General features: G+C 46.5%; 1 protein-coding gene and 1 pseudogene across 2 annotated transcripts in view; both read left to right on the top strand.

Moving 5' to 3' along the window:
- Positions 1–27273, top strand: part of zfpm2a (zinc finger protein, FOG family member 2a) — a 153480-nt gene that overhangs the window by 99862 nt on the left and 26345 nt on the right. The window lies entirely within an intron of this gene.
- On the top strand, positions 16148–26466 carry LOC135522980 (serine-rich adhesin for platelets-like; annotated as a pseudogene).

Below are 27273 nucleotides of genomic sequence, written 5' to 3'. Positions count from 1 at the left end.
ATTGGGTCTTGACGGGTGTATCCAGAGACACACAGGCACATAAATAAGTAAATAAAGATGCTTGAATTCAAAAGGGATGCAAGAAGTGGTTTGTATTTATTCCGTTTTCTAAATGATTACCCTGTGAGTAGACTCACGAAGGAGCTGAAATGGAGGTTCTTCCCCTCAAAGTGAATCAGAGCGGGAACTGGGATTTGCAGCCCGGATTTTCTTTCGGTCTCCCAATTCTCATCTACTAATCACTAGACTGCACTGGGGAGTTATCCTCTTAACCGGCTACTTAACTTTGTGCTCTTTATCACCAAATCATTCAAGTTTATGATAAGCTGTTAAAGGAGATTATGCACTTCTTTAAAAATCTCCTAATCTTTTTGCCAGGAGACTGAATATATGAAACAAAAAAGGGAGTAATAACAGGATTTGGTCTCGTTTTGTTAAGTCTGTCATTTCCCCTCGCCGTCTTCATAGTGATTATAGAAGCCATCCCAGATGTAGTTGCAGTACTGCCATCATCTCACACAGACGGACGTTATGGATCTGTGATCACCTCTGTAGCATTGTCCTTCATATCCCCTTGTTCATAGCATCTAGTTGACCCTTATTCAATTAGAAAAGGAAGTGATGTGAAAGTCGGACCAAAAAGAGGATTCCCCCAGTGAGAGCCGTGTGTGTTGTATTAGTACAGAGCTGCTAAACCTTTCTCCACAATCACACGCCTGCCAAGCCATAATAGACGATACAGAGGGATAAAATGCAGAAAAATAGAATTAATTTCAATTTGGAAATAATTGTATAATATTTGTCACCTTACTGTGTGTAGTCATTTTGAGACAATAATTGCAGCTCTAAATCTGTAGGCCGAGACAGAATCAGCATCCATACAGTTTTTCTATTTCTATGGCCCCAGACAAACTCTGTCTAGTTATTGTATGTATGTGGCCCCAGACAAACTCTGTCTAGTTATTGTATGTATGTGGCCCCAGACAGAATCTGTCTAGTTATTGTATGTATGTGGCCCCAGACAGAATCTGTCTAGTTATTGTATGTATGTGGCCCCAGACAGAATCTGTCTAGTTATTCTATGTATGTGACCCCAGACAGAATCTGTCTAGTTATTATGTGTATGTGACCCCAGACAGAATCTGTCTAGTTATTCAATGTATGTGGCCCCAGACAGAATCTGTCTAGTTATTGTATGTATGTGGCCCCAGACAGAATCTGTCTAGTTTCTATGTATGTGGCCCCAGACAGAATCTGTCTAGTTTCTATGTATGTGGCCCCAGACAGAATCTGTCTAGTTATTGTATGTATGTGACCCCAGACAAACTCTGTCTAGTTATTGTATGTATGTGGCCCCAGACAGAATCTGTCTAGTTATTGTATGTATGTGACCCCAGACAGAATCTGTCTAGTTATTGTATGTATGTGGCCCCAGACAGAATCTGTCTAGTTATTGTATGTATGTGGCCCCAGACAGAATCTGTCTAGTTTCTATGTATGTGGCCCCGGACAGAATCTGTCTAGTTATTGTATGTATGTGGCCCCAGACAGAATCTGTCTAGTTATTGTATGTGTGTGGCCCCAGACAGAATCTGTCTAGTTATTGTATGTATAAGGCCCCAGACAGAATCTGTCTAGTTATTATGTGTATGTGGCCCCAGACTGAATCTGTCTAGTTATTGTATGTATGTGGCCCCAGACAGAATCTGTCTAGTTATTGTATGTATGTGGCCCCAGACAAAATCTGTCTAGTTATTCTATGTATGTGGCCCCAGACAGAATCTGTCTAGTTATTCTATTTCTATGGCCCCAGACAGAATCTGTCTAGTTATTCTATGTAAATGGCCCCAGACAGAATCCGTCTAGTTTTTGTATAGAATCTATTTAGTTATTGTATTGCTATGGCCCCAGAGATAATATCTGTTGTCATTGTACAACATCTATTTACTTGTTCTATTTCTATGGCCCCAGAGAGAATCATTCTAGTTATTGTATTTCTATGGCCCCATGCAGACACCAGACAGTACAGAATGACTCAGTGATGACTCCCTCTCTGCATGAAGCAGACACACAGACACACAGAGCCATAGGGCCTCAGTGTTTACATCTCTCCCCAAGTGTTGCTGTTTGTCTGTTTGTCTGTTTTGAGCTAAGAAAGGCAGTTGACTTATGGTAATCAGTGGACATCTCAATATACTGCATGTTCATTGGTTCTCACTGAATATGGCTACTTGGCTCGTGTTCCAATCATCTTGGCTTTCTTGAGGAGTGCCTCAACTAGAGTTGGCACTGTGTTTCACCCTTCCATATCGTAGTTTATTGTTGATGATCTGAAAGTAAAATCTATTGTCAGTGTGCTATGGCTACCACTGAATGTTCACGATCTTCAACCATTGACATTCTATGGGACAGAGAAAAAGAGAGAAATGATTCCCAATGGACTGATGCAGTCCAACAGTGTGTAATGTATAATACATGCTAGTTCACCGTGAACAAGAACTATGTGGGTTTGGTGGAATCCCCATTGGGCTGCCCCGGGCGTCCAGCAGAAAACACACTACCACGGTTACCACATATCTACTATCTACCTGGTTCTACTGAATGTCCATTTAAAAAAAAATGGTTTGCCACTCACTGTCTCAATCATTTTGTGTTGTTGATATTGACAAACAACACACTGCATAATGAGACATTTCTAAACCTACATTTCCACTGAGAGTTTACCCTATCAACTACGGCTATATACTGTAGGTTATTATGTCTATGTTTCATATGGCCATAGTTTGTGTTCAATATATATTACTTTAAAATAAAGAATGTCTACCAATTCCCCCTTGAAGACGTGATCATATAAAAAGTGGAATAAACATATCTGTTTTTACCAGGCTGTCTTTCTATCAGTAGCACCAGAAACAGTAAGCATACAGTGCTGTTTGTTTTACATTAGCCTCCCATGCAGGCATCCAGTATACTGTAGGGCCTCAGCACAGAGCACAGCAGTCAGCCATTACTAAAACTCTCAACCTGACTGCTGCACCAACTCATTATCGAGAAATCCACCTGGAACCTCCACAATGCTCCGCGCCACACATGGACAGTTTCTCTGAACCACTGACGTTTTCTAGAAACAGGCAGCGAGTCAGTGGAGTAATTACACGTTACAGTAACGCAGAGGGAGGGAGGGAACTGGGGGAGAATTGGTCGAGAGATAGTGACGGAGCGACAGGGACAGGGAAAGAGGGAGAGCAAGTCAGAGAGGGAGGATATCAGTGGAGAATTGGTACATTTGATTAACAATATGGAAGTGTTTTATTAATTTAGAAAGGAATGCGTATTATTTAATTGCATCATTTCTGGGGTGTTTTCATTATTCCACTATTGAATCAAAAGAGTGGCGTTCAGTAATTAAAACAAAAAGAAACAGAAAGAAGAAATGGGACAATATATAGAAATATAATTTCAGGGTCACTCCTATCCACAATGTCATGAAATACACTACCGCCATCATATAACACTGCTTTGAATTGATTTATTGATTTATTCTTATTTTTTGCCTTTTACAGAGAGAATAACTAAACATAATGCAGAATGCCTCCCATACCGGACTTTGAATCCACCAATCATTCTGCATGTGTTACAGTTCGTCAGATTTCTTGGTACCTACTGTCCACACGTTACATGAAATGTATATCATCATTACCAGTATGACAGTAAAGTCAGTATGGCTGTATTCAACTCAGAGCTCTCCTATTGTGCTCCACCATTATCACCTGATATCTGAGCCCTTAGAAACTCACCTGGGCTCTGCCTTGATATTATGTCCTATTATTCTAAGGTCACCTGAGTTTTTCTAACGTAAGCCTCTTAAGCGGACCACATTCAGATACAGCATGTCCAATATGTCTCTGGAGAAAGTCGGCCATTGTTGGAGTGGAAATTGACCAATGTACTGGAGCGTTTTGCATAAGCCTATACGTTGTAGAATTAGACTGTAACTCACTGCTGTGTCTTTCTGTTACTTCGTGTTCACTAAGTCCTCGCCATCAGATCGCTTTTCTCACTCGTCCGTTGTTCACACGCTCTTAGCCAGAGACCTGGTGAACTTGCGGGACATGGCTAGATCTTTTTAGATTCACTTCTCATCAACTGAAACCTTAACTGCCTTTCCACAGTACTTTTGAAATTGGATCTGATTTTTTAATATTCTGTCCAAAACAAAATAGGGAGAATTCAGAATAAGAACATGCTTGGTTTAGAAAGGGGGAAATATATTGTCAAATCTGTTTGGGACTGCGGGAGAGGAGAGAGAGTACTGTAACAGTTCAGATTGAATTGTTCATTTCAACCCTCCCCTTTAAAACGACTGAGGCAAATAGGAGGTGCTGAGGTTATTATCTGTTATCTGGGAACATAGGGAAATAGTGACTGAATAATAACTAAACAACTGACACAATGTCAACATTTCATTATCAGTGTATTAAAACAAAATTGTACCCTAAAGGAGGCCCCACCACAGCTCAGAGCAGCAGAGTAATTATGTTTAATTAAAATACAACAGAGATCAACAGAATCGTTTTCATTAGGAAATTATTAATGATTCCGCGGCAACAATAATTGATTGCACTGAGCCAGGCGATAACTGCACGGTCAGGCTGGAGGGAGCGGAGGGCTCAGACTGTACCGTGGCTGTAGTGTAATATTAACTGACTGTGTCACTGTGGCAGGCAGGGGTAGAGTAAGACTGTAAGACTGGACTGGAGGCTGGTGATGGTAGGGAGCGGAGGGCTCAGACTGTACCGTGGCTGTAGTGTAATATTAACTGACTGTGTCACTGTGGCAGGCAGGGGTAGAGTAAGACTGTAAGACTGGACTGGAGGCTGGTGATGGTAGGGAGGGGAGTGCTAAGGACAGCAGACTTCATTATATAGAATGTGAGAAGACTTAGCATCCTACACATCATGTGTAAGCACACAGACCGAAATGCACACACACGCACGCACACACACACACACGCACGCACGCACGCACGCACGCACTCACACACACACACACACACACACACACACACACGCACGCACGCACACACACACACACACACACACACACACACACACACACACACACACACGTTTGTTCTTGCTTCATTCAGCAGAGACAGTGAAAGACAGCCCAGACTCTTCCTCCGAATGCCTTTTATGTGCATTGTTCCCTCACTGTTGGTGGAGGCAGACTGGCGGGCGGCTGGCCTCCCCCAGCAACACCACACACACAGACACCAGACACCAGGCTCTGTCTGTCACAGCCCCCACTCTCTGAACATCCACCACAAACAAACCACAATACACAGACGAGACAAGACATCACCCAAATTAGGATGTTTCCACAAACTCTCATAAACCTAATTGTGACACACAGAAAAGACAGAAGAAAACAACAAGTGAAAGTGATGGGCAGCACTGATGACAAACAGAAGAGAGGAGAGGCACGCTGTATGTGTTTCATCCATCACTCTCCCCAGTCAGGCACTATGTTGTCGTTGCAGTAGAGGACAACACAGACAGACGGCCGCGCGTCCTTGTATCAATGCCACTGAGGGTGTCGTGTCACGCTAATGAGCGTGTAGCCTAGCTGGCCGCTCTCCCTCCCTCCATAGCAGGAGGGTTTGACTCACTGTGCCATTCACTCTGCATATTTAAATGCCTTGTAAAGCTTAAGTAGACCCACTTTTCCATGTCAGGGCAGCGTTCAATCCTGCTGTGCCCATTAATTATGATACCATTGTGCTCCGGTGTGGCTAATAAGAGTGATGTATTGCACCCTTGTGGCATTATAATCATGTCTAGTGAAGTACCTGGACTGTCTGAGCACTAGGCTTCTCTTTAGAGCACTTGGGTAAAAAGAGGCAGTTCTTCCAGCCTACTCTCCTCTCCTGTCCAGGGTCGGTTAATGGGCTTGTTCTGGAAAGTGGGCTGTTGATTTAGCTTTAGCATAATTGTATAATCGATGATGAGAAATGCCTGTGTATCGATCTGGGGGAAGCAGATGGAGCTGTCTGTCTGTGAGCCCAGCAGGGATTTTAAAGCTCTTCCCTGAAAGAGGTCCTGAGGATAGGAGATGTACAGGAGGAAACAGGGTGTGACTTTCAGACATAAAACTATTCCTTGGACATGAAAATAATTGCCTGCGAGGTTTTGATTAAGAGGATCACTGTTGCTTAGTTAAGGAGTCCGTTCTATGCGTCTTTCAGAGCCTCAGCCCTGGCCTGCTTTTAGAACTGTCTATGAGTCACCTCTCCTTCCTGGCCGCTCGGCCTCGCCGCCCCCATCATGGCACAGCTGCCGTAAGTAGGTGTGAAAAGCATTGTCAATGTGCTTTAGGATAAAGCTCTGTGGTGGGATGCCATTGGTCACGATGAACCCCCACCCACCTTCAGCTGCAGCAGAGAGCGAGTGGAGGAGAGGGAGAGAGAGAGGCCTTCTCCGGGGTGCTTTTCATCTGCAGTAGGGGGTCAGAGAGAGAGATCAGTGGGGTGAATGAGTGTTTAGACACACACACACACACACACACACACACACACACACACACACACACAGTTAGAGCGAGGAAGAATAGCGAACTGCATGGAAACCCTGCACATGGCAGAAGATGGGAAGAACATCACTGATGGGCACTAGAATGAAGATACAGTATCACCTCTATCACCCTGGTCACAATATAATTACATTATAAGGTTCATTGCAGGGATTTCATTTGTCTCCTTCCACATTGTATATCTCTTCATAAATATAGTTTGGAAGAAAATATATCAGATTTTTTTCTGAAGAAATAAGCGGACACATTACAAAATAGTTTTGTGGGGTCGCTTCTGTGTTGGAGGGGGGAACTTCCTGATAACCTTTACATTCCTCTGCAGCTAATCCATTTTATTGATTGCACATCCGGCTGTGCGAAAAAACATATCCCTGCAGTCTTTAGAGTGTGGTATCAGTAGGGTATCACTTTTTCTCATTGCACACCGCGCAGGAGCACACAGACATTGCTCCTCCATTGCTGGCTTATCTATGGGGTTTATGATGCTCTGGTCATGGGCTCTCAGCCATTCCACCCCTCTTAAACCCCAATGCCATATGGGTAAGGACAGGGGGACATACGGGTATAGGAGGTGGGTCACTCAGCTCCATGAAGAGAAGCGGCTGGTAGTTTTGTGGCAGAAGTACGGTATGTATGGTGATGCTGAGGCTCATGCTTGTACCCCTCCCCCATCTCCTCCACCCTCCCCTACATCCCCCACCGTTCCCCATCTACCACACTCCTGGAGTGTCAGAGCTGAGTTGACCTCTGCCTGCCTAAAGGGAGGTCGCAGTGCTCCGTAGCGCTCTGTACCACTGGGTGACAGAGATGGGTCCCTTGGCACCTCTGTGTGTGTGTGTGTGTGTGTGTGTGTGTGTGTGTGTGTGTGTGTGTGTGTGTGTGTGTGTGTGTGTGTGTGTGTGTGTGTGTGTGTGTGTGTGTGTGTGTGTGTGTGTGTGTGTGTGTGTTTGCGTGCGTGCGTGCATGTGTGTGTGTGTAGCGAGCAGAGAGCAGACAGGCGTGCTGTAGGTACAGTAGTGTAGTGGAGAAGACGTGTGTGTCGACCGGGTCAGACAGGGCCATCCATTCTCTGAGCCCCTGGGAGAGGGAGGGAGGGAGAGAGAGAGAGAGGGAGAGAGACAAAGTGAGAGAGGGAGTGAGGGAGAGAGCAAGCGGGAGAAAGAAAGAAAGAAGAGAGAGAGAAAGAGGGAGAGAGAGAGAGAACATGGGAGAGCAAAAGAGAGTGAGAGAGAGAGAGAGAGAGAGAGAGGGGGGAGAAAGAGAGAGAGAGAGAGAGAGAGAGAGAGAGAGAGAGAGAGAGAGAGAGAGAGAGAGAGAGAGAGAGAGAGAGAGAGAGAGAGAGAGAGAGAGAGAGAGAGAGAGAGCGTTGATACACTGCTTCTCTTACTCTACCAGACACTAGGTTGTGTTCCTCCATGCAGTGCAGTCAGTGGAACACATCTGTCATCTGTCCCTGTACCACTTCAGCTACTACAGGACCACTGGGGTTTGGAACACTTCTATTCAACCAACACTGTAATGTGAGCTGTAGATGTTGTCCAATGTGGTGAGTGTGATTCTGAACTCTCTTAGTTGACTTTACACAGAGAGTTATGAATATCAACATTTTTAGGGCAATGACTGACATGTTTTGCTGCCGTTGGTGCAGCAGTGTCCACAATGTAGAACGCATTTAGTATTGTACATGTCGTCTGTAGGATTTACTATAGACAAACTGGAAGCCATAAGGAAAAAGGTTGCAGACCACAATGGTTTACTGTAGTAGGGGCAGCCACAGAGGTTTTTCAACAACATCACCCGGCCCATGGCAGTTACAGTGGACCTCCCATTCCTATCATTCCTCACACCCTGCTCTCCCTCCTGGTTCTGGTCGATGCCCTGGCCTTCCCTGCTAAGCTAAGCCTTCTCCATGGGTACTGCATATTGTTGAATAGTGGGCTGGTAATGCTGTGTTCCAATGCCATTTGGAGTCACTCTCTCTGTCCCCCAGCTCTCAGGGAGAAGGAATCCTCAACCCCAGCCTCATAGTCTACCCTGTAATCTCCCAGCCTCCTCTCTGTTGTCGGGTACGGCGCCTGCTGCTCCCCTCTCTATCCCACAACCCCCTTCCTCCTCACATCCACCTCCACCATTTTAATCCCTTTGACCCAAACCCTCAGTGTTTCCCTGTATCAACAGCTCCTGAAGATTACATCCTTCCACCTCCTGTACTGTAGTATGTGCTAGCTACAGTAGCTAGCCTAGCGCAGTACAAGTTTTCCACTAGCTACCATATGACAGCTAGTGCCTACAGGCAGTCTGCGGTTAAGTCTCTAATTAACCCACTCCAGAGTAGTATGTTATGCCACATTGCCACACTGGTCATTGCAATATAGTCACTCCGCCTATACAGTCTACCCACAGTCTAGCCGCAGTCCATACAGTCTACCCACAGTCTATACCGTTGACCTGCAGTCTATACAGTCTAGCCACAGTCTATACAGTCTAGCCACAGTCTATACAGTCTAGCCACAGTCTATACAGTCTACCCACAGCCTATACAGTCTACCACAGTCTAGCCACAGTCTATACAGTCTACCCACAGTCTATACTGTTTACCTGCAGCCTATACAGTCTACCCACAGTCTACCCACAGTCTGGCCGCAGTCTATACAGTCTTGCCACAGTCTATACAGTCTAGCCACAGTCTATACAGTCTACCCACAGTCTACACAGTCTACCCACAGTCTACCCACAGTCTATACAGTCTACCCACAGTCTATACAGTCTACCCACAGTCTATACAGTCTACACATAGTCTATACAGTCTAGCCACAGTCTAAACAGTCTAGCCACAGTCTAAACAGTCTAGCCACAGTCTAAACAGTCTACCCACAGTCTATACAGTCTACCCACAGTCTATACAGTCTACCCACAGTCTATACAGTCTACCCACAGTCTATACAGTCTACCCACAGTCTATACAGTCTAGCCAGTCTGTCCTGATACACCAGAGCTCACCCTGCAGAGAGAGTACAGCTCTACCTCTTTCATGTAGTGTTTCTGGTAATGAGTTTGGGCGTTATTGATGTGAACTTATGTGATCATTACATAAAGAACAACCATTTCTCTTTCCCTCGTTGGTTTTCCTGTGGGCCACATTAAATCAAGCCTCCGACCTACACTCTAGTTAAATGAAACACTATCAGCATGTTGCCCTCTCATATCTGAGAACAGCCCTTTATATAGCAAGGCCTGTAAATGGTGATTAGTGAGTGTTTTGATTAAATTCTACCATGTGTGTGTGATACTGTGGTGGAGGCCGATCACACCCTGTCAAACACATTCTCTCTTTGTCTCCATCTCTCCCTCTGTCTCCATCTCTCTCTCTTTCTGTCTGTCTCCATCTCTCTCTGTCTTCATCTCTCCCTCTGTCTCCATCTCCCTCTGTCTCCATTTCTCTCTCTCTCTCTCTCTCTCTCTCTCCTCTCTCTCTCTCTATCTCTCTCCATCTCTCTCTGTCTCCATCTCTCCCTCTGTCGCCATCTCTCTCTCTGTCTCCATTTCTCTCTCTCTCTCTCTCTTTCTCTCTCTCTCTCTCTCTCTCTCTCTCTCTCTCTCTCTCTCTCTCTCTCTCTCTCTCTCTCTCTCTCTCACACAACTTACTCTCTCTCTTTCTCTTTCTGCACGGGCCCCTCTCCTCTCGTGTCCATGCGGAATGCATGACTGATTTAAGGGCCCCTTACAAACGGTAAGTTTGCAAAGTGAAGACAAAAATGAGAGACAAATCACTGAGCAGCACTCCCTCTCAAGGAGAGGAGCAGGAGAACAGTGAAAAATATATATACACACTATCCTGTCAAAAGGCTTTTGGCTTATCTTGAGTGACTGTCAAGGCTGGGAATATCACGGAATGGACAGAAATATATAAAATTAATAAGCTGCTGGGTGTTGTCGGGAGTTATGATGCTTCATAAATCCTGGTTTGATCATGGCGGACAAGGCTTAAATCCACAGCTGCCTAATGCGCACAGCAGTGTTTTGGACCGGATTTCATTCTGTTGGAGAGATAGAAGCCCTTAGCTGGCAAAATACAATTTTTCATCTCTCTCTTCTCTCTTTCCTGAGTGACAAATATATATATATAAAATATATATATAAAAAACTATATATAAAAGAAGCCTAAGGGAAGGAAGTTGGCTGCTATTACTACCTGTAATAGAAGGGCACAGGCGCAGCAAGGTGAAACCTGGGCCAAAGAGAGAAAAACACTATTTAAAAAAACAGAGAAAAAGAAGAAGAAATTGGTAGTGACTTATCAGTTGTACTTCCTGTGTCGGGTCAAAGGTCACCCAGGTTTTGTTTGTCTGGTATACTAAGAGGATGGATGCTATCTCTCCCGCCATCCCAAACACTTTGCTCTGTGGAATGGCCTAGGTAATATTTCATGTCAAGAATTAAGAAAGCCTTCCTCTCCTTTTCTCCACTCCATCATCTATCATCTCCTTCAGGGTGTTACAGTTATACAGCTAGAAGAAACGGTGCTACCTACACAGAAGGAAAAAGGGTTCCAAGTCTCGCTTCATACTGTATGTGGACCTCAAAGTGGTTCTAAGTAGAACTACAGCCTTATTTTTAGCAGTGTACAGTACAGTCGTTCATGTATCACTTTCTTTCTTCTCAAACGGAATGTTTTATATTATATGACTGCAGACAGAATGCATTACTAATTAAAGTAGATGTCTAATCTCAAGGGCTTTCCCTGTCAATAAACACCCCATTATTAGAAATGAAGTGTCTTTAATATAGAAGAGTGACATTTTGAAATGTAAAAATGCATGTCACAGTGCCTGAGTCAATAATATCCCAGTTATCCTCCCAAATGAGACAAGTTGTCAGCGCTTGAATATGACAACAATAACATGTTTGCTGGACCAAATCAGAAGAATGGAATTCCAATTTGAGTTGTTTTGTTATATTCAGCTATGGGCTATGCTTTTCGAGCAGGAGTCTTCTCAATAAGAAAATACATAGTTAGAGCTTGATCCACACAACCCATTCAATTCCTAAACCATGTATTTCATTCAAGTGTCTCAGAGTTATACACTAGTAATACCTTCTCAGATGAAGGCATGACAGTAACGATGCAGGAGGGCCTGGAACTGTAAAACAATAAGGTCTATTATTATCAGCTTTTAATGTAATTACTGTAGCAGTTTAGATAAAACTCAGTAGGACTTTATCATTGTTGTAGATTTTCAATGACTATATGACTGATTCAATTACACTGTATAAGATATGTAGATATAATGGAGCAATGGATGTGAAAAGGCAGGGTTGTTTTGGAGGATGTTGTGCCACATTCAGCAGTGTGCCACCTGTGTAGTCATTCACAGCCATGTGAAACCGTGCATATACCCATGGCTCTAACTATGAATTATTCAAGCAGCCATTCCTTCAGTCCACATGCAGCAGAGAAGTTGTGCTCGCTAGTAAACACATTTTATGTTACCATCCTGGCTACATGTGAAGTGTAGCACATTGTAGACGCAGGATAATTACACCACTCCTCTCTGAGTTTAACGTACCCCCAGAAACAGCCCTGCCTGCCTGCCTGCCTGCTTGTCTGTCTGATATCAATTGTCTGCTTTACCCAATGGAGAGAGAGGATGCTGGGATTGACTTTGCAGGCTATGGAGAGTGTTTGTGTTATCTGAGCCCCCCTCAATGTTATGTAGTATTTCATCTACTGTATGTGTGTCAATGCAGAAGAGGTTGACTGTTACTGTACTTTAGGGGGTATTAGGAAGAGAGTAGAGACATAGAGAGGTTGACTGGAAGGGGGTATTAGGAAGAGAGTAGAGACATAGACTGTACTTTAGACAGAGGGGGTATTAGGAAGAGAGTTTATCGACTGTTACTGTACTTTATTGGAAGAGAGTAGAGACACAGAGAGGTTGACTGTTAATAGAGACACAGAGAGGTTGACTGTTACTGTACTTTAGGGGGTATTAGGAAGAGAGTAGAGACACAGAGAGGTTGACTGTTACTGTACTTTAGGGGGTATTAGGAAGAGAGTAGAGACATAGAGAGGTTGACTGTAACTGTACTTTAGGGGGTATTAGGAAGAGAGTAGAGACATAGAGAGGTTGACTGTTACTGTACTTTAGGGGGTATTAGGAAGAGAGTAGAGACAGAGAGGTTTATCGATATTGATAGTAATCCTGTCACGACTTCTACCGTGTTTGGGGGTCCACATCACCGACCTTCTAGCCATCACTGATCCATTTTTCAATTTCCATTGGTTTTGTCTTGTCTTCCCTCACACCTGGTTCCAATCCCATCAATTACATGTTGTGAATTTAACCCTCTGTTTCCCCTCATGTCCTTGTCAGATTGTTTGTTAGTGTGTTATGTGTTGGTGCGCGACGGGTTCTTGTACCCACTTTTATTTATCTTGTCATTTTGGTTATGGAGTTTTGTTAAGTCTATTAAATGACTCCATTTATACCAAGTTCGATTCTCCTGCGCCTGACTTCCCTGCCACCGACACACATGCTATTACAAATCCGTCTCAAAATCTTTACACTAGCAAATTATTATCAGAATAACCGTGTATTTCTCTAATACAATTCATCAATATTGATTTTCTTCAATTTCTACAATTTGTTTTAATTTATCATCAAACCGACAGTCATTTAGAAACAGAATATTAGTGTTGTACAGTAGATTTTTCTTATCTGCAGCAGATACAGCACTTTGTTACAGTTTGTCTCTGGCTTTGCATAATCGTTTTATGTGCGCATTGGCATATTGTACCATGGTATATAAAATATGAATATTACATGGATTAAAATCCTCAATCTTTTTTTTTCTTTTTTCAAATCCTTAAGTTGAAAATCGTCGTCGTTATTGCATTATTGCTGCCCCCATATTGAATAGGCCTAATGGAGATTTCACATTAGTAGACTCACACCATGACAAATGTTAAGCAGCATAAGGGAAATGAACTTTTCTTTTTAATAGCACAGCCGTGTCTTGTGGTCTATCGGAGAGTTTTTCCACAGGCTTTACCCTGACCTTCAACTCTGTACTATCTCCCAATGTAGATCTCTTGGCAAGTGAAGTGTGTGTGTGTGTGTGTGTGTGTGTGTGTGTGTGTGTGTGTGTGTGTGTGTGTGTGTGTGTGTGTGTGTGTGTGTGTGTGTGTGTGTGTGTGTGTGTGTGTGTGTGTGTGTGTGTGTGTGCGTGCGTGTGTGCGTGTGCGTGCGTGTGTGCGTGTGCGTGCGTGCGTGTAAGTGGTGTGTGTTGGAGAGAGCTGGAGAGAAAGCAGAGTAGACGCGAGAGAGGGAGTGATCTTGGTTTGCAGCCCAGTCCCTGTCCTGGGATGGGCACGTTGGGCTCAAAACACAGGCTGCACCTCCTCCTCTAATCTCTGTAGTGAAACACCTTGTGGTGGGCCGTTTGTGGTGTGCACGCATACACACACACACACATACATAATGCCCCTGCGTCTGAGAGGGTTGAAAGCTGCTCCAGCATTCCAGGACAGAATGGAGGGACAGGCCTGTCGATGAGGGGGAGAGAGAGAAGGAGGGAAGGAGGGAGGGAAGAAGGGAGAGGCCTCCGCCTTGATAAGCAGGCCTGCCTGGGTGAAGTGGAACGCCAAGCCGTTCACTCAACGTTACTGCTGCTGTGGTTGTTCTCTCCCACTCACTATCAAAACAGGGGATACAAAAGAGGACGAGGCGAGCTCTTCGTCCTGATGTTACTCTAGCATCTAACACAAAGAGAAGACTTCTGAAGAAACTCCCTGCTCCATTTCTTGTTCTCTATCATGTGGTTGAAAGCAACAATGCCACATGTAAATGAACACGTCGTCTCTCTCCGCAGTTTAGACTACAACATGATGCTTGACTGAGCAGCCTTTTCAAGTCAACCAGATTGTATTAAAGCAGTGGTAGAATTTCATATCGAGCGACGATGATGCTCTGAAATCGAGATCAAAATATTACAACGTCCCTCAAGATCAACATCTTTGTATAACAACGACTGGTTAAAGGGAAGGGATGACATCCTCCATATGAGAACATGTTGAAATATGTACCTTTAATTGTCAAAGGGACTGCTCTTTACTGCTGTTCTAGTTGATAAACAGTGACATTAAAAGCAGTGTTTATCCGTCTCGTTGTTTACGTCATATCAAGCAGAGGCTGTGACTTTTAGTGCAGTTAGTTGTTGATAAATACATCATAAAGTTTGTTTCTCCCCAAGTCAAAAAATCCCTTCTCTTTGTCTTTGTAGCAGCCTTTCACATCGACAAGAGGCCAAAACCCAGAAGAATAAGACGTTTAGGAAATCTCTTAAATAGGGGCTCGGAAGCGAAGGTTTGAGCTTTGTCGTCACGCTTGAAGAATTTCTTTTTTAACGTACTGTAATGTGAAATTCAGTGGGGACTAGTTTAATTGAGTTTTACACAAACCAGTTGGGAGTAGCGCTGGAAGGTAGGTGAGGTTTTTAATCTCCAGCTCCGGAGAGGCTTGTTGACGAACTGGTTCTTTCTCTTTGTGGGGAAAAAAAGAGGAAGCCTAAGAAATGATACATCCATGGATAAAACCAATTGGCAAACCTCAAAGGGACGGGGGGTGATAAGGCAAATCCAGCACTTGTAGAGAAATAAAAGAATCCAACTGTTCATTAAAAGGAGAAACAAAACAGGCGATTGAGGAGGCAGGCAGGCAGCAGACTGCTCTGTGTGGAGGAGGGAGGGAAACAGATACAAACAGAGCCAGCACTGCTATCAGAGGAAAGGATTGGAAAATAATCAAGGATTTGTGAGGAGAATTAATAAGGAGATAGGGACAAATAAGCATTTTTTCTGCTCTCTGCAAAATTAGGAGGGATGGCTACAATTATCTAACAGGAGGGATGGATGGCATAAGCTACACAGACACCTAATTATAAAGGATAACCTAGAATATGGAGTCTCTGCTTTGCTTTTGTGTCACACTATTTCACTATTAGGCAGTTAAGTCTACGTTAGCCATAAGCCAGGTCCTCAATTTATCGAATATTGCATCAATGAATCATTATTTCAGTAAAATTGCAGTACTCTTTATCTGATACCAGATTGGGGTGTCAGGGTAGCCTAGTGGTTAGAGAGTTGGCCTAGTAACCAAAAGGTTGCAAGTTCGAATCCCCGAGCTGACAAGGTACAAATCTGTCGTAGGCCTTAATTAAAAATAAGAATTTGTTCTTTAACTGACTTGCCTAGTAAAATAAAGGTTAAAAAAATGCAGGCATTATATATAATATAGTTTATGATGTTTTATTACTGTTTTGCATTATAGAAGTCCTGTCCTGGCACGTTTGGAAAATGACGTGTTACTCCTATAGTGGACCTTGGTTAGATTCTGCCCAAGCCTTTTCCATGGGGTCATCCGTTTTTCTTTTTTACATTTAAGGTAAATATGGGTTAAATATCTTTGGACAGCAGTTCATTCTCAGATATGAGTGAGAATGTCTGCTTCTTCTAAGATTGTATATATTCTGTAGACAATGTGCATCTGTTTGCGGGATGAGGTGAGTAGACAAGCTTGGACAGTTTATTTAGTGACGGTGGTAGTTCCTCTTGTCGAGCAGGCTGGCTGGGTGTCTCTCTGTCTCTATCACCTGACCATGCTACGGTAATGAGGTCTAGAGCCAGTGAGACTAAAGGTGAGACAAACAAAGGACTAATGAAAGACTGGAGGATGGAGGGATGAGGGAGGAGGGAACAGAGGAGAGGGGAAATAATCAGTACTGGTATGATCAGACACTGAGACATTCCATTGGTGTTTGGTATGAAAGAGAGTCATTCATCAACATATCAACACAAATATGGAGTAGATTATTGTGTTTGCTTAGCATGGACCCTCGTAAATAATGGAAGTCTCTACTACCCCGCTGTAGCTGGTAGTATTAATTATAATTACAACGCTGATAATGTGCATGCTTCTTTTATTACGGGGAGCTGAATCAATTTTACAGTCTTATTCAGCCTCACAAGGTCATGCAAAGTTACCAGGGTGCCACATGGAGGGTGGCTCCTTGTAAAATGCTCCTTCCTGCGATCAGGAACGAGGATGTGCAAAGCCCGCTGGATTAAGTCTACCGCCACCGCATCAGATATAGACAGCCAGGCCCGTCTTCACATAACAGCTGCCGTGAACTTTCTCTCTATCCAATGTCATCATCTCATTCCACACAGGAAGACCATTGTATCGGCACGTTCCATTGTAAGAGAATTCATCTTGGAGAATTCAAAGTTGTTTAGCATTAACTTTTTGAAAAAAAAATGTTTCCCTCTCCTCCCTCCTCTTTCCAAGATACATGGATTCATGCCTATTGTGACCGTTGTAGTAGCAGTCATTTCCCATTGCACTGAATTGTTCCATTCATTAACTAGGCCTACTGAACGTCGAGGCTGACGTGTTCTGATCATCAGAATCATGCTATGTTAAACCTTTGACGACTCACAAAGAGGCGGAGACTGGCAGAATGCATTTTTGCCAGTGTGGTTTTGGTTGCATGATTTGACAGTTCATAGGGAGAGTCCAAAGATGTTCTGTTTTGGCCACACGTTGAATCTGAACTTAGTCTAAATTCATAAGGCTCCCTGCTGGTTTGTTTCTCAGTTTTTCCCCCTCCTCATGACTAAAACTGTCAGAACAACAACAGAGACTATCAGGCTGCCGTACCTTTATAGCTGTCTGAGATACTTTAAAGACTGGATTTAGCTTGGCTTTGGCTTGGTTCAACCCACAACAAAGCATGCCACAGATTCCCCAAATCTACATATCTTTTCTCCCCTTGTCATTTTTGAAAACGCATCGCTTCCCATTTTTTCCTTTCCCCCTCATTAAATCAATATTTTCCCCACCGACACGTTTAAGAGAGAAACGGTGGTTAGTTGTGTTAAATGTGTTTTCTTAGTTGCTGTAACCTGTTTGAACAAATAAGCCTATAAGCTTTACAATAAACATAATGCCCATAATTAATATGGTGCACACAAAATAGTTTCTTCAATTACAGACACAGAATCATACACATCCATATGTTCCTAACATGAAATAATGCTGTTTATGATAACAGTATATAAAATGTTGGACATAATATGCAGTATTCCCCTGACATTATGCCGTCAAAGTATAGCCACCTACGGTATTGATCAGCTGCTGCTACTGGTTATTTTTTCAATAATAATTGGGTGTGCATTGCCTTGCTACTATAAATTGTTGCATTCTTTGCTTGTGAATGTTAAAATGACCCTGCACTTCCTGTGAATGCGTGCATCTGTCCTGAAATGATACGTTCCCTCTCTCCTCATTGAACTGGGCATTGAGTCTGTGCCGCCTAGCCGGCTCTGGCAGAGAATCTTGATTATGGATTCTGTGATATTATAAATGACTTCAGAATGTTTTGGATGAATCGGCCGGCTGCAGATGTGGGTTCCTTTGGTACGCCACCATCTTTAACAGATGCTCATTACCGCCGTACCGCCTTCACATTCTGCATACAAAGTAGATTCAGAGATTCAGGTCATCCCTGTTTTTACAAGTCAGGTTATTGAGGACAGGGTTGAGGTCTGTGCTGGACATTTTTGAAGTTGTGTTTTTTGGGGGAGAATCGCCGTGCTTTGTCTCATGGCAGGCAGTAGACACAGCAGTAACTGTCTCTTCTCCCTCTGCTAACAACCCCCACCCCCCCCCACCCCCCAACCTACTCCCAAACCACCGCCACCCAGATACTTTGAAGTGCCTCAGGCAAAAAGCTAGTTCCTCTCCCCTGGCTCGTTTCGCTCATTCAGCCCCCGAGATTATTCCAGAATGCCATAGATCGTCTGCCCCCATCACCCAGCTCCCCTACCCCCACCCCACCCCCGCCCACCCTGTCTCCAGCTTGGCAGTACCTGTCACCTGTCAGAAGCAACCCACCTTTAAGTGGACAGTTATTTTCCGTTGGTTGTATGTCTTTCATATCATGGCTCATTAAAGCGCAGCGCGGTAGGCAGCATATTTACATAGGCTACTGGGAGGGTTTTAATTTGCCCAGGTACAGAGCATGACCGGAACTGAAGAGTGCACCGCCAAAATGACTTTTTCACATACCACCCCCGTTGCCCACCCCCGTCAGAACACACGTAGCTTGGCGTAATTGCCTGAAGAGGGCACAAAGACGGAGACAGAGCTTTCCACCAAGGGATTGGTTTTTTCCCCCTGGAAGTAAACGAGAGGACAGCTAGGTGTAGTTTAGTTATGTAGTGACGTTTCTCTGGGATCGTTCTTGTGGATTATTATTCATGATAGGGAGTAGCTATACGTGTCTCTCCCACTAACTCCCAAACAGTCTCATGGTGGATCTGCAATGTTCTGACTGCAATGGGATCTAATTAGGATTGTCTACCGTATGCAGGATACAAGGGTTGTTTTATTGGTTGGTTACTCATTTCAAACTGTTAATATGAAATAAAGACTTGCTGCTGAATTCTACAATCATATCTCAGACCACATGCAGCGATAGAATAACACAATTCCCTCAGACCAGACCAGATTCCGTCAGACAAACTCTCCCAAGACATTGTAGTGTTGTAGATGCTCTCATATCAGACACATCCTCATATCAGGCAGCAGTTCAAGATGGTTGAAAAACAGGGAATAGTGATACAGCTAATATTGTCATAAGACGCTTGGTGTCACATACATGTAGTATAGCAGGAAGATTCCTACGTTAGACACAGTCTGTTTCTAAAACATCTGCTCTCCTCCTCTCCTCCCATATCTCTCAGAGGAGCTCTTCTGAAGTCTGGCTCCTACAGATGCACTCCAAATAGCAGGCTGTTCATCATGCATTGTCATAGAGCAGGCGAGCTCTTGAGACCCCTCCACACCCCCCAGCAGCCACCCTACAACCACACGCCCGGTCCACTGATGCTCCTGCTGGCCCTACATCCTATCCCAGGACTCTGATATCAATCACCAGCAATGAGGCTGGCTTCAGCCCCAGCCCAAGATGCCCCAGCACCAGCCCCAGATACCTAGCCCCAGATACCCAGCTCCAGCCCCAGCTTCAGCCCTAACCCTAGCCCCAGATACCTAGCCCCAGTGTCAGCCCCAGATACCTAGCCCCAGTGTCAGCCCCAGAGACCTAGCCCCAGTGTCAGCCCCAGATACCTAACCCCAGTGTCAGCCCCTGTCTCAGCCCCGGTCTCAGCTCCAGTCTCAACTCCAGTCTCAGCTCCAGTCTCAGCTCCAGTCTCAGCCCCAGTCTCAGCTCCAGTCGCAGTCCTAGTCTCAGCCCCAGTCTCAGCTCCAGTCTCAGTCCTAGTCTCAGCTCCAGTCTCAGCTCCAGTCTCAGCTCCAGTCTCAGTCTCAGTCCTAGTCTCAGCTCCTGTCTCGGCTCCAGTCTCAGCTCCAGTCTCAGTCCTAGTCTCAGCCCCAGTCTCAGCTCCAGTCTCAGTCCTAGTCTCAGCTCCAGTCTCAGCTCCAGTCTCAGCTCCAGTCTCAGTCCTAGTCTCAGCTCCAGTCTCAGCCCCAGTCTCAGCTCCAGTCTCAGCTCCAGTCTCAGTCCTAGTCTCAGCTCCAGTCTCAGCTCCAGTCTCAGTCCTAGTCTCAGCTCCAGTCTCAGCTCCAGTCTCAGCTCCAGTATCAGCTCCAGTCTCAGCCCCAGTATCAGCTCCAGTATCAGTCCTAGTCTCAGCTCCAGTCTCAGCCCCAGTCTCAGCTCCAGTCTCAGCTCCAGTCTCAGCTCCAGACTCAGCTCTTGTCTCAGCTCCAGTCTCAGCTCCAGTCTCAACCCCGGTCTCAGCTCCAGTCTCAGTCCTAGTCTCAGCTCCTGTCTCAGTCCTAGTCTCAGCTCCTGTCTCAGTCCAAGTCTCAGCTCCTGTCTCAGTCCTAGTCTCAGCTCCAGTATCAGCCCCAGTCTCAGCTCCTGTCTCAGTCCTAGTCTCAGCTCCTGTCTCAGTCCTAGTCTCAGCTCCAGTCTCAGTCCTAGTCTCAGCTCCAGTCTCAGTCCAGTCTCAGCTCCTGTCTCAGCTCCAGTCTCAGCTCCAGTCTCAGTCCTAGTCTCAGCTCCTGTCTCAGCTCCAGTCTCAGCTCCAGTCTCAGTCCTAGTCTCAGCTCCAGTCTCAGTCCTAGTCTCAGCTCCAGTCTCAGCTCCAGTATCAGCCCCAGTCTCAGCTCCAGTATCAGTCCTAGTCTCAGCTCCAGTCTCAGCTCCTAGTCTCAGCTCCAGTCTCAGCTCCAGTATCAGCTCCAGTCTCAGCTCCAGTCTCAGTCCTAGTCTCAGCTCCAGTATCAGTCCTAGTCTCAGCTCCTGTCTCAGTCCTAGTCTCAGCTCCTGTCTCAGCTCCTAGTCTCAGCTCCAGTCTCAGCCCCAGTCTCAGCTCCAGTCTCAGCCCCAGTCTCAGCTCCAGTCCAGCCCCAGTCTCAGCCCCAGTCTCAGCCTAGTCTCCTCCAGTCTCAGCCCCAGTCTCAGCTCCAGTCTCAGTCCTAGTCTCAGCTCCAGTCTCAGCCCCAGTCTCAGCTCCAGTCTCAGTCCTAGTCTCAGCCCCAGTCTCAGCCCCAGTCTCAGCCCCAGTATCAGCCCCAGTATCAGCCCCAGTCTCAGCTCCAGTCTCAGCCCCAGTCTCAGCTCCAGTCTCAGCCCCAGTCTCAGCTCCAGTCTCAGCCCCAGTCTCAGCTCCAGTATCAGCCCCAGTCTCAGCTCCAGTATCAGCCCCAGTCTCAGCTCCAGTATCAGCCCCAGTCTCAGCTCCAGTATCAGTCCTAGTCTCAGCTCCAGTCTCAGTCCTAGTCTCAGCTCCAGTCTCAGCCCCAGTTTCAGCTCCAGTCTCAGCCCCAGTATCAGCTCCAGTCTCAGCTCCAGTATCAGTCCTCCAGTCTCATCTCCAGTCTCAGCTCCAGTATCAGCCCCAGTCTCAGCCCCAGTCTCAGCTCCAGTCTCAGTCCTAGTCTCAGCTCCAGTATCAGTCCTAGTCTCAGCTCCAGTATCAGCCCCAGTCTCAGCTCCAGTCTCAGTCCTAGTCTCAGCTCCAGTATCAGTCCTAGTCTCAGCTCCAGTATCAGCCCCAGTCTCAGCTCCAGTATCAGTCCCAGTCTCAGCTCCAGTCTCAGCTCCAGTCTCAGCTCCAGTCTCAGCCCCAGTATCAGCCCCAGTATCAGCTCCAGTCTCAGCCCCAGTATCAGCTCCAGTCTCAGCTCCAGTATCAGTCCTAGTCTCAGCTCCAGTATCAGTCCTAGTCTCAGCTCCAGTATCAGCCCCAGTCTCAGCTCCAGTCTCAGCTCCAGTCTCAGCCCCAGTCTCAGCCCCAGTCTCAGCTCCAGTCTCAGTCCTAGTCTCAGCTCCAGTCTCAGCCCCAGTTTCAGCTCCAGTCTCAGTCCTAGTCTCAGCTCCAGTATCAGTCCTAGTCTCAGCTCAGGTATCAGCCCCAGTTTCAGCTCAGCTCAGTCAGTCTCAGCTCCAGTCAGTCTCAGCTCCAGTATCAGTCCTAGTCTCAGCTCCAGTCTCAGCTCCAGTCTCAGCCCCAGTTTCAGCTCCAGTCTCAGTCCTAGTCTCAGCTCCAGTATCAGTCCTAGTCTCAGCTCCAGTATCAGTCCTAGTCTCAGCTCAAGTATCAGTCCTAGTCTCAGCTCCAGTCTCAGCTCCAGTCTCAGTCCTAATCTCAGCTCCAGTCTCAGCTCCAGTATCAGCCCCAGTATCAGCCCCAGTTTCAGCTCCAGTATCAGCCCCAGTATCAGCCCCAGTCTCAGCTCCAGTCTCAGCTCCAGTATCAGCCCCAGTATCAGCCCCAGTCTCAGCTCCAGTATCAGTCCTAGTCTCAGCTCAAGTATCAGTCCTAGTCTCAGCTCCAGTCTCAGCTCCAGTCTCAGACCTAATCTCAGCTCCAGTCTCAGCTCCAGTATCAGCCCCAGTATCAGTCCTAGTCTCAGCTCCAGTATCAGCCCCAGTCTCAGCTCCAGTATCAGTCCTAGTCTCAGCTCCAGTATCAGTCCTAGTCTCAGCTCAAGTATCAGTCCTAGTCTCAGCTCCAGTCTCAGCTCCAGTCTCAGTCCTAATCTCAGCTCCAGTCTCAGCTCCAGTATCAGTCCTAGTCTCAGCTCCAATATCAGCTCCAGTCTCAGCTCCAGTCTCAGTCCCAGTCTCAGCTCCTGTCTCAGTCCTAGTCTCAGCTCCAGTCTCAGCTCCAGTCTCAGCCCCAGTCTCAGCTCCAGTCTCAGTCCTAGTCTCAGCTCCAGTATCAGCTCCAGTCTCAGCTCCAGTCTCAGTCCTAGTCTCAGCTCCAGTATCAGCTCCAGTTTCAGCTCCAGTCTCAGCTCCAGTATCAGTCCTAGTCTCAGCTCCAGTCTCAGCTCCAGTCTCAGTCCTAGTCTCAGCTCCAGTATCAGCCCCAGTCTCAGCTCCAGTCTCAGTCCTAGTCTCAGCTCCAGTCTCAGCCCCAGTATCAACCCCAGTATCAGCCCCAGTATCAGCTCCAGTCTCAGTCCTAGTCTCAGCCCCAGTATCAGCCCCAGTCTCAGCTCCTGTCTCAGTCCTAGTCTCAGCTCCTGTCTCAGTCCAAGTCTCAGCTCCTGTCTCAGTCCTAGTCTCAGCTCCAGTCTCAGCCCCAGTCTCAGTCCTAGTCTCAGCTCCAGTCTCAGTCCTAGTCTCAGCTCCTGTCTCAGTCCTAGTCTCAGCTCCAGTCTCAGTCCTAGTCTCAGCTCCAGTCTCAGTCCTAGTCTCAGCTCCAGTCTCAGTCCTAGTCTCAGCTCCAGTCTCAGTCCCAGTCTCAGTCCTAGTCTCAGCTCCAGTCTCAGTCCCAGTCTCAGTCCTAGTCTCAGTCCCAGTCTCAGCTCCAGTCTCAGTCCTAGTCTCAGCTCCAGTATCAGCCCCAGTCTCAGATCCAGTCTCAGTCCTAGTCTCAGCTCCAGTATCAGTCCTAGTCTCAGCTCCAGTATCAGTCCTAGTCTCAGCTCCAGTATCAGTCCCAGTCTCAGCTCCAGTATCAGTCCCAGTCTCAGCTCCAGTCTCAGCTCCAGTATCAGCCCCAGTCTCAGCTCCAGTATCAGCCCCAGTCTCAGCTCCAGTCTCAGTCCTAGTCTCAGCCCCAGTATCAGCCCCAGTCTCAGCTCCAGTATCAGTCCTAGTCTCAGCTCCAGTATCAGCCCCAGTCTCAGCCCCAGTATCAGCCCCAGTCTCAGCTCCAGTCTCAGTCCTAGTCTCAGCTCCAGTATCAGTCCCAGTCTCAGCCCCAGTCTCAGCCCCAGTCTCAGTCCTAGTCTCAGCCCCAGTATCAGCCCCAGTCTCAGCCCCAGTCTCAGTCCTAATCTCAGCTCCAGTCTCAGCCCCAGTATCAGCCCCAGTCTCAGCCCCAGTCTCAGTCCTAGTCTCAGCCCCAGTATCAGCCCCAGTATCAGCCCCAGTATCAACCCCAGTCTCAGTCCTAGTCTCAGCTCCAGTATCAGTCCCAGTATCAGCCCCAGTATCAACCCCAGTCTCAGTCCTAGTCTCAGCCCCAGTATCAGCCCCAGTCTCAGTCCTAGTCTCAGCCCCAGTATCAGCCCCAGTATCAGCCCCAGTCTCAGCTCCAGTATCAGCCCCAGTATCAGCCCCAGTCTCAGCTCCAGTCTCAGCCCCAGTATCAGCCCCAGTATCAGCCCCAGTCTCAGCCCCAGTATCAGCTCCAGTCTCAGCCCCAGTATCAGCCCCAGTCTCAGCTCCAGTCTCAGCCCCAGTATCAGCTCCAGTCTCAGCCCCAGTCTCAGCTCCAGTCTCAGCCCCAGTCTCAGCTCCAGTCTCAGCCCCAGTCTCAGCTCCAGTCTCAGCCCCAGTCTCAGCCCCAGTCTCAGCCCCAGTATCAGCTCCAGTCTCAGCCCCAGTCTCAGCTCCAGTCTCAGCCCCAGTATCAGCTCCAGTCTCAGCTCCAGTCTCAGCCCCAGTATCAGTCCCAGTATCAGTCCTAGTCTCAGCCCCAGTATCAGCTCCAGTATCAGCCCCAGTCTCAGCTCCAGTCTCAGCTCCAGTCTCAGTCCTAGTCTCAGCTCCAGTCTCAGCTCCAGTATCAGCCCCAGTATCAGCTCCAGTATCAGCCCCAGTCTCAGCTCCAGTCTCAGCCCCAGTATCAGCCCCAGTATCAGCCCCAGTATCAGCCCCAGTATCAGCTCCAGTCTCAGCCCAGTATCAGCCCTAGTCTCAGCTCCAGTCTCAGTCCTAGTCTCAGCTCCAGTCTCAGTCCTAGTCTCAGCTCCAGTTTCAGCCCTTCATCAACCATCACTTGCCAAAGTCGCCATAAACGCCCGGCATAGATACAGCAAAGACAGACAGGCAGTCATGTGATTTCAGTGTAATTTTGGAAAGCATATTGTCTAATTCACCATCTGTCCAAGAGGGAGAGATGGCAGGCAGCTAGGAACTCATTTGCCGTCTGCTTGCTTTACTGCGGCTATACAGAACAAGTTTCTGGACCAGGACCGGGGCCTGGGTGTGTGGTGTGTTGCTGGGCCCACTGGAGCCGAGAGGCGCGTCCTCTCATCTATACAGATACCAGTCCTACAGTCCCTCCATTATGCCATGATACATACAGTACAACCACTGGCTGACTGGGAGCAGAACACACGTACGCCTGGGAATTAGGCCATTTCTTGTATTAAAGCATTGGTTTACTGTCTCCGAGAACTTTACCTTACAGTAGCATGTTTAACCCCAACAATAACTATCTAGTTTCCTTGACTTATGAGCGTAAATGGAATTACAGAACTCCACCTTGGTGGACGTTCACCATTCATGGTCTTGTGGCCATTGTTAGTTTGGTATTGGTGTTTTGGTGAGCTGGGTGTGTGTGTGTGGTGGGGCTGGGTTGTAGAAGCGGCCGCAGGCCACGGGCCAGTACACACATACACACACACACACACGTCTGTATGTCCCACATTGTGCATCACGTCTGGTTCAGCTGCTCCTTGGCTCAGACATTAATACAGAGCAGATTGGTTGAGATCTACAGCCCTTGTTGTTTGATCTTTCCTCCTCTTGCCACATTTCCTGGCAAGTGCCCCCCTGCCACGCCGCGTGGCGCAGGCAGCACTGGCATGGCCTCAACATGCCTGCCAGGTTTGTTCCCTCGCTCTCTCTCTCTCCACCTCTATCTGTCTTTCTTCTCTCCATCTTTGTCTCTCTCTCTTCTCTCCATCTCTCTCTCTTCTTCCCCATCCAACTTAGTCCCTAACGCCTGCTCTATGGCTGCAGTTGGACAAATGACCACAGCTCCTCCACAGCCTTCTGACAGTAGGACATGAAGGGACCTTAAATGTTACAGTTGAACATGTTGGTTCTGCCTTCAGTTGGTGTAAATAATGGTAGCTGTCCACCTGGTGTGTGATGGGATCTGTTCAGTCCTACATTGATCATTGTTCTATAGCGGATACTTTTGAATAACACTTTACATGAAGTGATATACTTTAGAAACAGCTTATGAACAGCTGCTCAATATGAAGCTGGACCATGACTCTAGACCTTCAACACGTACTGCCCAAGATTCACCTCACTGTTCAGAAACCAAAGACATTCATGAGCCAACAGCAGCCTCAACTTGAACAAACACTGTATCCTCCTTATCAGGTTCCTATCCATTTCATGGTCTCTTTACTCAGCCCTGTCATTTGTCCCCTAATGCCTTGAGTCTTACAGAGAAATTGTTTAAAATGTCACAATCAAATGTATGAATTAAAAGCAAATACATCTTGGAGGTGAAGAAAGCATCAGTGTTCTCTTGTTTAATCTGAAATATTTGTTCAAAGAATAACGTCTTTGAATGCCACACAATGGCCTCTTTTCTCTTGCCATTCCTCCTTTCAGGTTGGAGGCAGAATGGGTGGGAAAACCTGAGGGTCACTTGGTAATAAGGCTACTTTATGATGTCTAAGCCCAATTTGCGCAGTCTATCTGCCATTTTACAACAAGCCTTTCTGTGTATGAATCGACTGAATCAGATCTGAAGCCTTATCTTCTCCCTGCATTAACCACTTCATTTGTGACTAATGGCATAATACGCCGGATCATTATCGCTTCAATTTATTCAAAGTTTTTCAAGATGGATGGCGGGATAAGGTGCGAGAGACAATAAGTTGAAGAAGCCAGTGTGATGCCTCGGTTAATGAGGCACATCGTCGCCTCGGCGCCTCTCGGGGTCAAAAGCAGAACACACAGAGAGATTGAGGGGAGCGAAACATTGAGATGGCAATTCAAGAGAAAGCCGATCTAAACGACGCCAGCCTTCTAAAGCGAGAGAGAGAGGCCTGATATCTTTTGAAGGAGATATTTGATCATCAGAGCCTTGAAATAGGAACCCAGTGAGTGGCTGCCTCCAGATGAAAGTTAGCCAGGGCCTTCAGATGTAACGCTGATTCTACATGGATATTTCTGATGAGCCCTTTTGTCTAGCCCAGGTACAGTTATCAGGCACTTCAACTGGCCAATAGTAAGGCAGCATGCTGATATAAAACCACCAGTTATAATGTAATCTAGGTAGAACATTAAATAAAAGCATTAGGATGACTTTTGGTTTGTTGCCATGGCTACTGAGTGTTGCTTAGATTAATGTACATGTGTGTCTGTGTCTTTCTAACACACTACCAGCTGTCTTTTAAATCCCTCCCTATGTTTTACATTCCAGCCCTGAGGTACATAAATAAT

The sequence above is a fragment of the Oncorhynchus masou genome, chromosome 30 (assembly GCF_036934945.1).
Source record: "Oncorhynchus masou masou isolate Uvic2021 chromosome 30, UVic_Omas_1.1, whole genome shotgun sequence".
NCBI classification, from domain to species: domain Eukaryota; kingdom Metazoa; phylum Chordata; class Actinopteri; order Salmoniformes; family Salmonidae; genus Oncorhynchus; species Oncorhynchus masou.
The sequence above is the reverse complement of the archived record's forward strand: the minus strand, read 5'-3'. Positions and strand labels throughout refer to the sequence as shown.